This window comes from Neovison vison, chromosome X (assembly GCF_020171115.1).
Source record: "Neovison vison isolate M4711 chromosome X, ASM_NN_V1, whole genome shotgun sequence".
NCBI lineage: Eukaryota > Metazoa > Chordata > Mammalia > Carnivora > Mustelidae > Neogale > Neogale vison.
In genome coordinates, this window is record NC_058105.1 from 68,521,914 (window position 1) to 68,535,017 (window position 13,104).

The window sequence follows — 13,104 nt, forward strand, 5'->3', positions numbered from 1 at the left end:
CATCTGCTCACAAATCTGATTTAGATGATGAAATCATGGACTTTGAGCTAATGGTGTAATGAGATATAATGAGAGAAGGCTTTTGTGGGCCTTGGTAGGAGTTGAGTGTATTTTGCATGTGAGAGGGTTGTAAATAACTTGTGGCCATAGAAAAACCTAGAGGGTTTTTAAATTCAAATAAACTTTACATGACATAAAATTCACCATTTTAAACAATTTAGTGGTTTGAGGCACCTGGGTGGCTCAATCATTAAGCGTCTGCCTTCAGCTCAAGTCATGATTCCAGGGTCCTGGGATCCTAGACCTGCATCTGGCTCCCCGCTCAGCAAGGAACCTGCTTCTCCCTCTCCCACTCCCCCTGCTTGTGTTCCCTCTCTCGCTGTGTCTCTCTCTGTCAAATAAATAAATAAAATCTTTTAAAAAATAAAAATAAAAAGATAAAAAATTTAGTGGTTTGTGGTATATTCACTAGTTTTGCAACCATCACTATAATATTGTGTATATTTATCTAACTCTAGAATATTTCAATGGACAACCCCCAAAAGAAAGAATCATACCTAACAGCAGTTAGTCCACATTCATCTTTCCTCTTATATGCTGGGAATTACTAACCACTTTGTATCTCCATGGGTTTGTCTATTCTGATTATCTTACATAAATGAAATCATACAACAGGTAGCCTTTTGTATCTGCTTCTTTCATTTAATGTAATGTTTTCGAGGTTTATCCATGTTGCAGCATGTCTCAGTACTTTTTTTTATTGTTGAATGATATTCAACTGTGTGGTTATACGACATTTTATTTATACACTCAAGAGTTGATGGACGTTTAGGATGTTTTCCTTTTTGGCTATTATGAATAATGCTGCTATAAAACAACATGTATGATTTATACATGTATATGTATAAGGGGAAAGGTGTTATAAGCCCCAAATACAGTAATACTGGCTTTTATATTTACCTATTTAGTTATCTTCCCTGCTGTTCTTCATTTCTTTATGTGGAGTTGAATTACCATCTAGTATCCTTTCATATCAGCCTAAAGGGCTCCTTTTAGCGCTTGTTTGAAGGGCAGGTCTGGTAGTGAAATAACTTGGTTTTTATAGATCTGAGTATGCCTTAATTTCTCCTTCATTTTTTATTGTGGTAAAATATATGTATTTTTTAATCATTTTATTCATTTGTAAGTGTAAAATTCAGTGGCATTAAATACACTCCACAATGTTCTGTAGAACATAGCATTACCAGTAAATCAATACTGAAACCTTATTCATCATCCCCCAAAAAAACTCTTTACCAGTTAAAGTTAAACAAAGACTTGCCCTTCCCCTAACTATAGTCTCTGGTAACCTCTATTCTACTATCAGTCTCTATGAATTTGACTATTCTAGGTATGTCACAAAATTGAAAGGACACAATATTTGTCATCTGTGTCTGGCTTATTTCACTACGCATGTTTTCAAGGTTCACCCATGTTATATTTCATATCAAAATTTCATTCCTTTTTATGACCAAATAATATTCTATTCATCTGTTGGCTGACGCTATGTTGGTTCCATCTTTTGACTATTGTGAATGCAGTTGTTATAACATTGTACAAATATCTGTTTGCGTCGCTGTTTTGAATTCTTTTGGATATATGCCTAGGAGTGGAATTGCTATATCATATAGCAATTCTACACTGAACCTTTTGAGAAATTGCCAAACGATTTTCCTTGGCAACTGTGCCTTTTTATATTTCCACCAGTAATGAATGCAAAAGGGTTCCAAATTCTCCATATCCTCACCAACACTTGTTTTCTTTTTTTTTTTTTAACTATAGACATCCTGAGGTGTGAAATAGCATCTCACTGTGATGAGCTTATTTGGAATTTGTATATCTTCTTTGGAAAAATGTCTAAGTCATTTGCCCAACTTTGAATTGGGTTCTTTGTCTTTTGTTGTTGAGTTTTAGGTGTTCTTTATATATCCTGGATACTAATCTCTTATCAGATATATGACTTGTTTTTCTAATTTCCTTATAGTTCCCTTTGATGCACAAAATTTCTTAATTTTCATGAAATCCAATTTATTCTTTCATTTTTTTCTTATATGTTTGGTATCCTATCCATGAAATCACTAGATCCAATATTAATAGGATTTTCTGCAGGGTCTTCTTCTAAGAGTTTTATAGTTTTACCTTATAATTTTAGGTCTTTAATGTATTTTGAGTTAGTTTGCGTATATGGTATAAGTTAAAGATCTAATTTTATTCTTTTACATGTGGATATCCAGTTTTTCAAGCACATTTGTGGGGAAAAAGAAACCTGTCTTTTCCCCCATTGATTGGCAACTTTGTCAAAAATCAATTAATCATATATATGAGGATTTATTTCTGGGATTTTATCCTATCCTATTGCTCTTTATGTCTGTCCATAACACCTATACCATACTGTTTCACATACTGTAGCTTTGTGGTACGTTTTGAAGTTCAGAATTCCGAGTCCCCCAGATTTATTCATTTCTTTCAAGATTGTTTGCACTAACATGGGTCTTCTGAGATTTTACATAAATTTTAGGATAGGTTTGTCTATTTCTACAAAGAGAGTCATTGAAATTCTGATATGGATTACATTGAGTCTAGATTATTTGGGTTAGTATTCTCATCTTTTTTTTAAAAAGATTATTTATTTATTTATTTATTTGACAGACAGAGAGAGATCACAAGTAGGCAGGCAGAAGGGGGGTGCGAAGCAGGCTCCCCACTGAGCAGAGAGCCCAATGCAGGGCTCTATTCCAAAACCCTGAGATTATGACCTGAGCGGAAGGCAGAATCTTAACCCACTGAGCCACCCAGGAACCCCAGATAGTATTCTCATCTTGACAATATTAAACCTTCCAATCCATAAACACAAGATGTCTTTGCAGTTATTTAGGTCTAATTTAATTTATTTCAGGAATGTTTTATAGTTCTTAGTGTACAAGTCTTTTGCCTCCTTGGCTAGATTTATTTCTAATGATTTAATTTTTAATTAATTTACTTTTTACAGGTTTTACTTAGGAAAGTATGCACCAAACACATTCACATTTTTTTAAGCAAATGACAAAGACCCAGCTTTCCAGTTTTCACTTTTTTAAACATAAGCTTAATGTTACATATTTAAACAATTGTTAAAACTTGCTAGGTTGGCAGTATTCATACACAATGAGAAAAATCCTCAATTTACATTAAATCAGACATGTGTTATGATTAATACACTATTTTTCACTACTAAATACTAAAAATAATTGAAATTATTTTTGTGGAAAATGCTTCTTGGCCCTATTAACTTCACAGAACACTGACACTACTTAACTCACATTTCAAACACAATGAAAAAGCAGGTCTGTGCTGGTGTTAGTGAATGAAAGTATCAGGGCCACCTTGTATTACATTTACTAAAAAAGCAAATTATAAACAACAATTTACAACAATTTCAAAGATAAAATATGCTACTATCAGGTAGTACCAAAAATAAACTCAAAAGTCTATAACAAATAGGGCCTCTGATGAGCTGTTTTTAAAAACTTTAGATGAGGTGCACTTATACTGAGAGCTGAATTCTTTTGAAATCCTCAAAAAACGTTCCTGTTAGCCTGCAAATAGTACTTATTATAGTTTAACATTTCTGTTAAATGTATGCATTGAATTACTTGTTACCCAAGCATAGCTGCTGCTCCTGCCATTTATTCTTAAGGACCTTAACTGGCCCTCTTTAATTTCTTTCTTGAGCATGTTTGACAATTCTCTTTGTAGTGATTTCTCTGCTGTGAACCATTTTAGTATAAGTTGACATAGATTTGAAGTTTCTCATCTGACTACCACCAAATGACATGGAAGAAAATGAAGTGAGCCCCTTCATTTCTGACCTAGTAAACCAAAGGAAGTAAATCCTGAATCAAATGAGAAAAAAAAAACCCTCCAAAAAATGGAAGAAGAATGGAAAATGGTGTCTTCCACCACAAAATGTCCTGAAAAAGTCATCTTGATTGTGGATGTGAAGCCAAATCAAGCAGACTATCAAAATTACTTCCATTTTCACCTCCATAATTTAATCTTTCTTGGCATATTTGTCATAGATGTCCCATTTTTTTAGTATCTGTTAATGCCTTACATGCCTCAGCTACTTGTTTGAATTTTCTCTCTGCTTCTTCTTTATTCTTGGGATTTTTATCTGGATGTCACTTCAGTACCAGTATTCAATATGCCTTTTTAATATTCTTGGCTGAGGTATGTCTCTGCACGCCTAGTACTTCATAGTAATTCACATGTTTTAAGAGGCTGTTGGAATAAGTCTGAGGATGCAGGAGTAATTAGCAGAAAGGAGAAAAAATGCGGTGGCAGCCTGGGCCTCCCCTTTGTTCTGGTATGACTGCTCTGGTGAAAGTGTCAGAGGGCACAGCTTCTCCTGCTTTACTCTCCTTAGATCTAGTATTTTAAAATATTATTATAAGTAGAACTGCATTTTTCATTTTTGGAATATTTTTTGTTGGTGTATAGAAATATAAGTGATTTTTATATGTTGATTTGTACCCTCCAAATTTAAATAATTTGTTTTTTGGTTCTAGTAGCTTCTAGTGGATTCTTTAGGGTTTTCTAAAAATTGGACCATATAGTCTATGAATATAGGTAGTTTTACTCCTTCATTTCCAATTCTGATGCCCTTTCCATCTTTCTTTTCTAACAGCTCTGACTAGTACTTCTGGTAAAACACTGAATTACAAAGGGCGAAGGTGGGCATCTTTGGCTAGTGAACTTAGGAGTATAGTTTTCATAGTTTTACCATTGAATATGATGTTAACTGTGGGGTTCTCATAAATGCCCTTTCTTATATTGAGACAATTCCCCTCTGTTCCCAGTTTTCTGAAAGTGTGTATCACAAAAGCATGTCGGATTTTGTTAAATGCTTTCCTAAATCAATTACGATGATTGTGAGGTGAAAGAAATTGAGGAAGACACAAAGAAATGGAAAAATGTTCCATGCTCGTGGATTGGAAGAACAAATATTGTGAAAATGTCTATGCTACCTAGATCAGTCTACACATTTAATGCAATCCCTATCCAAATACCATCAATTGTTTTTCAAAGAAATGGAACAAATAATCCTAAAATTTATATGGAACAAAAAGAGACCCCAAATAGCCAGAGGAATGGTTGAAAAAGAAAACCAAAATTGGTGGCATCACAATTCCAGACTTCAAGCTCTATTACAAAACTGTAATCATCAAAAAAGTATGGTACTGGCACGAAAACAGACCCACAGATCAATGGAACAGAATAGAGAGCCCAGAAATAGACCCTCAACTCTATGATCAACCAATCTTTGACAAAGCAGGAAAGAATGTCCAGTGGAAAAAAGACAGTCTCTTCAACAATTGGTGTTAGGAAAATTGGGCAATCACATGCAGAAGAATTAAACTGGACCATTTCCTGGGGCGCCTGGGTGGCACAGTGGGTTGGGCCACTGCCTTCGGCTCAGGTCATGATCTCGGGGTCCTGGGATCGAGTCCCGCATCGGGCTCTCTGCTCAGCGGGGAGCCTGCTTCCTCCTCTCTCTCTCTGCCTGCCTCTCTGCCTACTTGTGATCTCTCTCTGTCAAATAAATAAATAAAATCTTTAAAAAAAAACTGGACCATTTCCTTACACCACACACAAGAATAGACTCAAAATGGATGAAAGACATCAATGTGAGACAGGAATCCATCAAAATCCTTGAGGAGAACACAGGCAGCAACCTCTTCAACCTCAGCCGCAGCAACTTCTTCCTAGAAACATCACCAAAGGCAAGGGAAGCAAGGGCAAAAATGAACTATTGGGACTTCATCAAGGTCAAAAGCTTCTACACAGCAAAGGAAACAGTCAGCAGAACCAAAAGACAACTGACAGAATGGGAGAAGATATTTGCAAATGACATATCAGATAAAGGGCTAGTATCCAAAAACCTATAAAGAACTTACCAAACTCAACACCCAAAGAACAAATAATCCTACCAAGAAATGGGCAGAGAACATTTCTGCAAAGAAGACATCCAGATGGCCAACAGACATATGAAAAAGTGCTCAACACCACTTGGCATCAGGGAAATATAAGTCAAAACCACAGTTAGATACTACCTCACACCAGTCAGAATGGCTAAAATTAACCAGTCAGGAAACAACAGGTGTTGGTGAGGATGCAAGCTGGTGCAGCCACTCTGGAAAATAGTATGGAGGTTCCTCAAGAAGTTGAAAATAGAGCTACCCTATGACCCAGCAATAGCACTACTGGGTATTTACCCTAAAGATACAAATGTAGTGATCCGAAGGGGCACGTGCACCCAAAGGTTTATAGCAGCAATGTCCACAATAGCCAAACTATGGAAAGAACCTAGATGTCCATCAAGAGATGAATGGATAAAGAAGATGTGGTATAGGGCACCTGGGTGGCTCAGTGGGTTAAGCCGCTGCCTTCGGCTCAGGTCATGATCTCAGGGTCCTGGGATCGAGTCCCGCATCGGGCTCTCTGCTCAGCAGGGAGCCTGCTTCCTCCTCTCTCTCTCTGCCTGCCTCTCTGCCTATTTGTGATCTCTCTCTGTCAAATAAATAAATAAAATCTTTAAAAAAAAAAAAGAAGATGTGGTATAATGGAATGGAATGTGGTATAATGGTACAATGGAATACTATGCAGCCATAAAAGAAACAAAATCTTGCCATTTGCAATGACGTGGATGGTACTAGAGGGTATTATACTGAGCGAAATAAGTCAATCAGAGAAAGACAATTATCATATGATCTCACTGATATGAGGAATTTGAGAGGCAGGGCAGGGGTTGTGGGGGGTAGGGAGGAAAAAATGAAACAAGATGGGACTGCAGAGGGAGATAAACCATAAAGGCCTCAATCTTAGGAAACAAATGAGGGTTTCTGGGGGTTGTGGCAGGGGGATAGGATGGCTGGGTTATGGACAGTGGGGAGGGTATGTGCTATGATGAGTACTGTGAATTGTGTAAGACTGATGACTCACAGACTTGCACTCCTAAAGCAAATAATACATTATATGTTAATAAAAAAAGATGATCATGAGGATTTCTTCCTTTGTTCTATTTATCTGATATCTTACATTGATTGATTTCCTTTTTGAAACACCCTTGGCATAGCTGAGATAAATTCCACTTGGTCATGATGAAGGATCCTTTTTAATATGTTACTGGATTTGGTTTGCTAATATTTTGTTGAATACTTTTGCATCTATATTCATAAAGAATATTGATTTGCAATTTTCTTTCTTATAGTGTCTTTTTAAAGATTTATTTATTGATAGAGAGAGGGAGCGGAGGGGCAGAGGGAGAGGAAGGAAGAGGATCTCCAGCAGACTCCCCACTGAATGAGGAACCCCACAATCCCACCACCCCTAGATCATGACCTGAGCTAAAACCAAGAGTCAGACGCCCAACTCGCTGAGCCACTCAGGCACCCCTCTTGTAGTGCTTTTATTTGGCCTTGGATCAGAGTAATGCCAGCCTTATGGGATAAGTTAGCAAGTGTCCTCTTCTCTTGAATTTTTTGAAAGAGTGCTAAAAGTACTAGTATTGTATCTTCTTTAAATGTTTGGCAGAAATCACCAGTGAAGCTGTTTAACTCAGGATTTTATTTTCTTGGGGGGTTTCATATTAGTTATTCAATCTCTTTATTTGTTATGGGTCTATTGAGATGAATGTGTCCGTTTTTCTGTTATCTAATTTGTTGGTGGGCAATTTTTCATATTGTTTTCTTATAACTCACTTAATTTAAAGTTATTAGTAATGATGCCACTTTCATTTTTCATTTTAGTTATTTGTATCTTCTCTTTCTTTTCTCAGTCTAGCTAACCATTTGGTGATTTTTTTCTTTTCAAGGATCATCATTTTATTTCATTCATTTTCTTTATTGTTTGCTTAGTCTTTATTTTGTTTATCACTACTTTAGTCTTTATTATTTCCTTTTTCTGTTAGCTTTGGGATAGTTCAGTCTTCTTTTCTGGTTCCTTCAGGGATGAAATAAAGTTATTGATTTGAGATCTTTATTCTTTTTTGATGTAGACATTCACAACTATAAATTTTCCTCTAAGAACTATTTTGTCTACATCCCATCATTTTGATGTGTTGTGTTTTCATTTACACTTGTCTCTAAGTATTTTCTAATTTCCCTTGTGAATCATTCCTTTACCCACTGATTGCTTAAGAGTGTGTTGTTTAATTTTAATATATTTGTGAATTTTTTAGTTTATTTTGTTATTGATTTCTAACTTCATCCTGTCATGGGCAGTTAATATATTTTGTATCACATCCTTCTTTTTACATCAATTGAGACTTGTGGCTTACTATGTACTCTATCCTGGAGAATGTTCCATGTGTGTTTCACATGTGTGAGAAAATGTTTATTCTCCTATTCTTGAGTTGAGTGTACTTTATATATCTGTTAGGTTTATTTGGTCCATGAGTTGTTTGAGTTTTCTCTTTCTTTACTTATCTACTCTGTGGTTGCTCTATCCATTATAGAAAGTAGAGTATTGAAGCCTCCTACTTCTTATTGAAGAATGTCTGTTTCTCCCTTCAATTCTGTTCACTTTTGCTTCACATTTTGAGGATCTGTTATTAGGAGATAATTGTTACATCTTCCTCATACAGATGGCCAACAAACACATGAAAAGATGTTCAACATCTTTTCAATGATCAGAGATATGCAAATGAAACCCACAATGAGATTTTACCTCACGCCTGTCAGAATGGCCAGAATCAAACAAACAAGAAATAACAGGTGTTGGCAAGGATGTGGAGAGAAAGGAACCCTTAGTAGGAAAGTCAGCTGGTACAGCCAAGTGGAAAACAGTATGGGGTTTCCACAAAAAATAAAAATATAAATACCATATGATCCAATAATACCACTACTGGGTACTTATTTAAATTAAATTAAAACACTAATTTGAAAAAATAAATACACCCCTTTGTTTACTGCAACATTATTTACAGTAGCCAAAATATGGGAGTAATCCAAGTAGAAAATGTGACATGTATTTATATACGTACACACACATGCACACACACACACACAGAGGAATAAAAGTAACAGCATAAGAAATATATTCAATGATATTTTCATAGTGTTGTATGAGGGCAGATGGTAGCAATTTTTTAGAAGTTTTCATTTAAATTCCAGTTAGTTAACATACAGTTAGTATGTTGGTTATATCAGTTTCAAGGGTACAATCTAGTGATTCAATGCTTACATACAACACCCAGTGTTCAGCACAACACGTGTACTCCTTGATCCCTATCACCCATCCCCCCACCCACCTCCCTTCTAGAAACCATCAGTTTGTTCTTTATAGTTAGGAGTCTATTTCTTTCTTTCTTTTTTCTTTTTTTTTTTAAAAGATTATTTATTTATTTATTTGACATAGAGCACAGGCAGGGGTAGTGGGAGAGAGAGAAGCAGGCTTCCTGCCAAGCAGAAAGCCCGATGTGGGGCTCGATCCCAGGACCCTGGGATCATGACCTGAGCCAAAGGCAGATGCTTAACAACTGAGCCACCTGGGCACCCCAGGAATCTATTTCTGGGTTTGCCATTCTCTCTCTCTCTCTCTCTCTCTTTTTCCTTTGCTCATTTGTTTTGTTTCTTAAATTCCACATATGAGTGAATTTGTCTTTCTCTGACTTATTTCACTTAGCACTTAGCATAATGCTCTCTAGCTTCATCCATATAGTACAAATGGCAAGATTTCATTCTTTTTTATGGCTGAGTAATATTCATATTCATATATATGTATACATATATATGTGAATACATACACCATATATATGTGAATATATATATGAATATATGCACCACAACTTCTTTATCCATTCATCAGTTTTGGACTTCTTCCACATTTTGGCTATTGTGGACATTGCTGCTATAAACATTGTGGTGCACATGCCACTTTGAATCAGGATTTTTGTATCCTTTGGGTAAATACCTAGTAGTGCAATTGCTGGGTCATAGGGTAGCTCTATTTTTAATATTTTGAGGCACCTCCATACTGTTTTCCAGAGTGGCTGCACCAGTTTGCATTCCCACAAACAGTGTTAGAGGGTTCTCTTTCTTGACATCCTCACCAACATCTGTTGTGTCTTGTGTTATTTGTTTAAGCCATTCTGACTAGACATTTTTTCTTTTTGTCTCTCCTTCTTCTCCTCTTTGATCATTTGTTTTATTTCTTAAATTCCACATATTAGTGAAATCAAATGGTATTTGTCTTCCTCTGACTGGCTAATTTGACTTAGCATTATAGTCTCTAGATGCATCCATGTTGTTGCAAGTGACAGGATTTAATTAATTTTCATAGTTGAATGGTATTCCATTATATATAATATATATAATATAATAATGGAATTATTGGAATATGGAAATAATGGAATATATATAATGGAATAATGGAATACTATGCAGCTGTAAATATTACACACACATATCTCATATCTTCTTTATCCATTCATGTATCCATTTACACTTGGACTACTTTTATAGCTTGGCTATTGTAAATAATGCTGCAGTAAACATATATGACTTTAATTTAGTGTTTTCACATTCTTTGCATAAATACCCAGTAGTGTGATTAATGGATCATATGGTAATACTATTTTAACTTATTGAGGAACCATGATACTGTTTTCCACAGTGGCTGCACCAGTTTGCATTCCTACCAACAGTTCACAAGGGTTCCCCATTTCTCCATATCCTTGCCAACATTTGTTTCTTGTGATTCAATTTAGCTATTCTAACAGAGGTGAAGTGATACCTCATTGTGGTTTTGATTTGATTTCCCTGATGATGAGTGTTGTTGAGCATCTTTTCATGTGTTTATTGGACATCTGTTTGTCTTCTTTGGAGAAATGTCTATACATGTCTTCTTCCCATTTTTACCTGGATTATTTGTGTATTTGGTGTTGGTTTGGTGTATATGTTCTATTTTTTTTAAGATTTTATTTATTTATTGTCAGAGAGAGAGAGCACAGGCAAACAGAGTAGCAGGCAGAGGCAGAGGGAGAAGCAGTCTCCCTGCTGAGCCAGGAGCCCAATGTGGGACTCGATCCTAGGACCGTGGGATCATGACCTGAGCCGAAGGTAGCTGCTTAACTGACTGAGCAACCCAAGCATTCATGTTCTTTTTTTTTTTTTAATTTAATTTCTTCAGTGTCCCAAGAGTCATTGTTTATGCACCACACCCAGTGCTCCATGCAATACGTGCCCTCCTTAATACCCACCACCAGGCTCACTCAACACCCCCCACGCACCCCTCCAAAACCCTAAGTTTGTTTCTCAGAGTCCACAATCTCTCATGGTTCTGTATACGTTCTTTCTAAAAAAAAAAAAAATATATATATATATATATATATATATATATTTATTTATTTATTTATCAGAGAGAGAGAGCACAAGCAGGGAGAACAACAAGCAGAGGGAGAAACAGGCTCCCTGCTGAGCAAGGAGCCCAGTTTAGGGACCTGATCCCAGGGCCCTGGGATCACGACCTGAGCCATAGGCAAACACTTAAACAACTGAGCCACCCAGGCATCCCTATAAGTTCTTTATATATTTTGGATACTAATCCTTTATTGGTTATGTCATTTGCAAATATCTTCTTTGTCTTTTTTATTTTAGTCATTCTATCAATTAGTCTTTATTCATCCTCCTGTTAGGTGATGTATCACACTGATTTATTTGCAAATGTTGAGCCACCTTTGTGTCCCTAGAATAAATCCTACTTGATGATGTGAGATGATTTTTTAATGTATTGTTGAATTCAGTTTGCTAATATTTTGTTGAGGAATTTTACTTCTATGTTCATTGGTTATTGGCCTATAGTTTTATTTTTTAATTTTTTGGGGATCATCTGTCTTGTTTTGCTGTTAGACAAATGTCTTCATATAATAAATTTGAGTGTTTTCGTCCCTTTTCTCTCTTGGAATAGTTTGAGGATAGACATAGACTCTTCTTTAAGTGTTTGGTAAAATTCATTAAATTTTGGTCTTAGAATTTCATCTGGTCCTGGACTTTTGCTTTTGGGAGTTTCTTGATTACTGATACAATTTCATTACTAATAATAAGTCTGTTCAAATTTTCTATTTTAACTGTCTGTTTTGTGAGAGTATGTTTCTAGGAATTTATTACTTTCTTCTTGGTTGTCCAATTTTTTGATACATAGTTTTTTTTTAATTTTTTTATTTTTTTATAAACATATATTTTTATCCCCTGGGGTACAGGTCTGTGAATCGCCAGGTTTACACACTTCATAGCACTCACCAAAGCACATACCCTCCCCAATGTCCATAACCCCACCCCCCTTCTCCCAATCCCCCTCCCCCCAGCAACCCTCAGTTTGTTTTGGGAGATTAAGAGTCACTTATGGTTTGTCTCCCTCCCAATACCATCTTGTTTCATTTATTCTCCTACACACTTAAGCCCCCATGTTGCATCACCACTTCCTCATATCAGGGAGATCATATGACAGTTGTCTTTCTCTGCTTGACTTATTTCACTGAGCATGATACGCTCTAGTTCCATCCATGTTGTCGCAAATGGCAAGATTTCATTTCTTTTGATGGCTGCATAGTATTCCATTGTGTATATATACACTTCTTCTTGATCCATTCATCTGTTGATGGACATCTAGGTTCTTTCCATAGTTTGGCTATTGTGGACATTGCTGCTATAAACATTCGGGTGCACGAGCCCCTTCGGATCACTACGTTTGTATCTTTAGGGTAAATACCCAGTAGTGCAATTGCTGGGTCATAGGGCAGTTCTATTTTCAACATTTTGAGGAACGTCCATGCTGTTTTCCAGAGTGGTTGCACCAGCTTGCATTCCCACCAACAGTGTAGGAGGGTTCCCCTTTCTCCACATCCTCGCCAGCATCTGTCATTTCCTGACTTGTTGATTTTAGCCATTCTGACTGGTGTGAGGTGATATCTCATTGTGGTTTTGATTTGTATTTCCCTGATGCCGAGTGATATGGAGCACTTTTTCATGTGTCTGTTGGCCATCTGGATGTCTTCTTTGCAGAAATGTCTGTTCATGTCCTCTGCCC

The 13,104-nt window shown here is 36.3% G+C and overlaps 1 pseudogene; it reads right to left on the reverse strand.

The window, feature by feature from the left end:
• Nucleotides 1-3,630: 3,630 nt before the first annotated feature.
• Nucleotides 3,631-13,104, reverse strand: part of LOC122896604 — a 68,002-nt pseudogene continuing 58,528 nt past the window's right edge.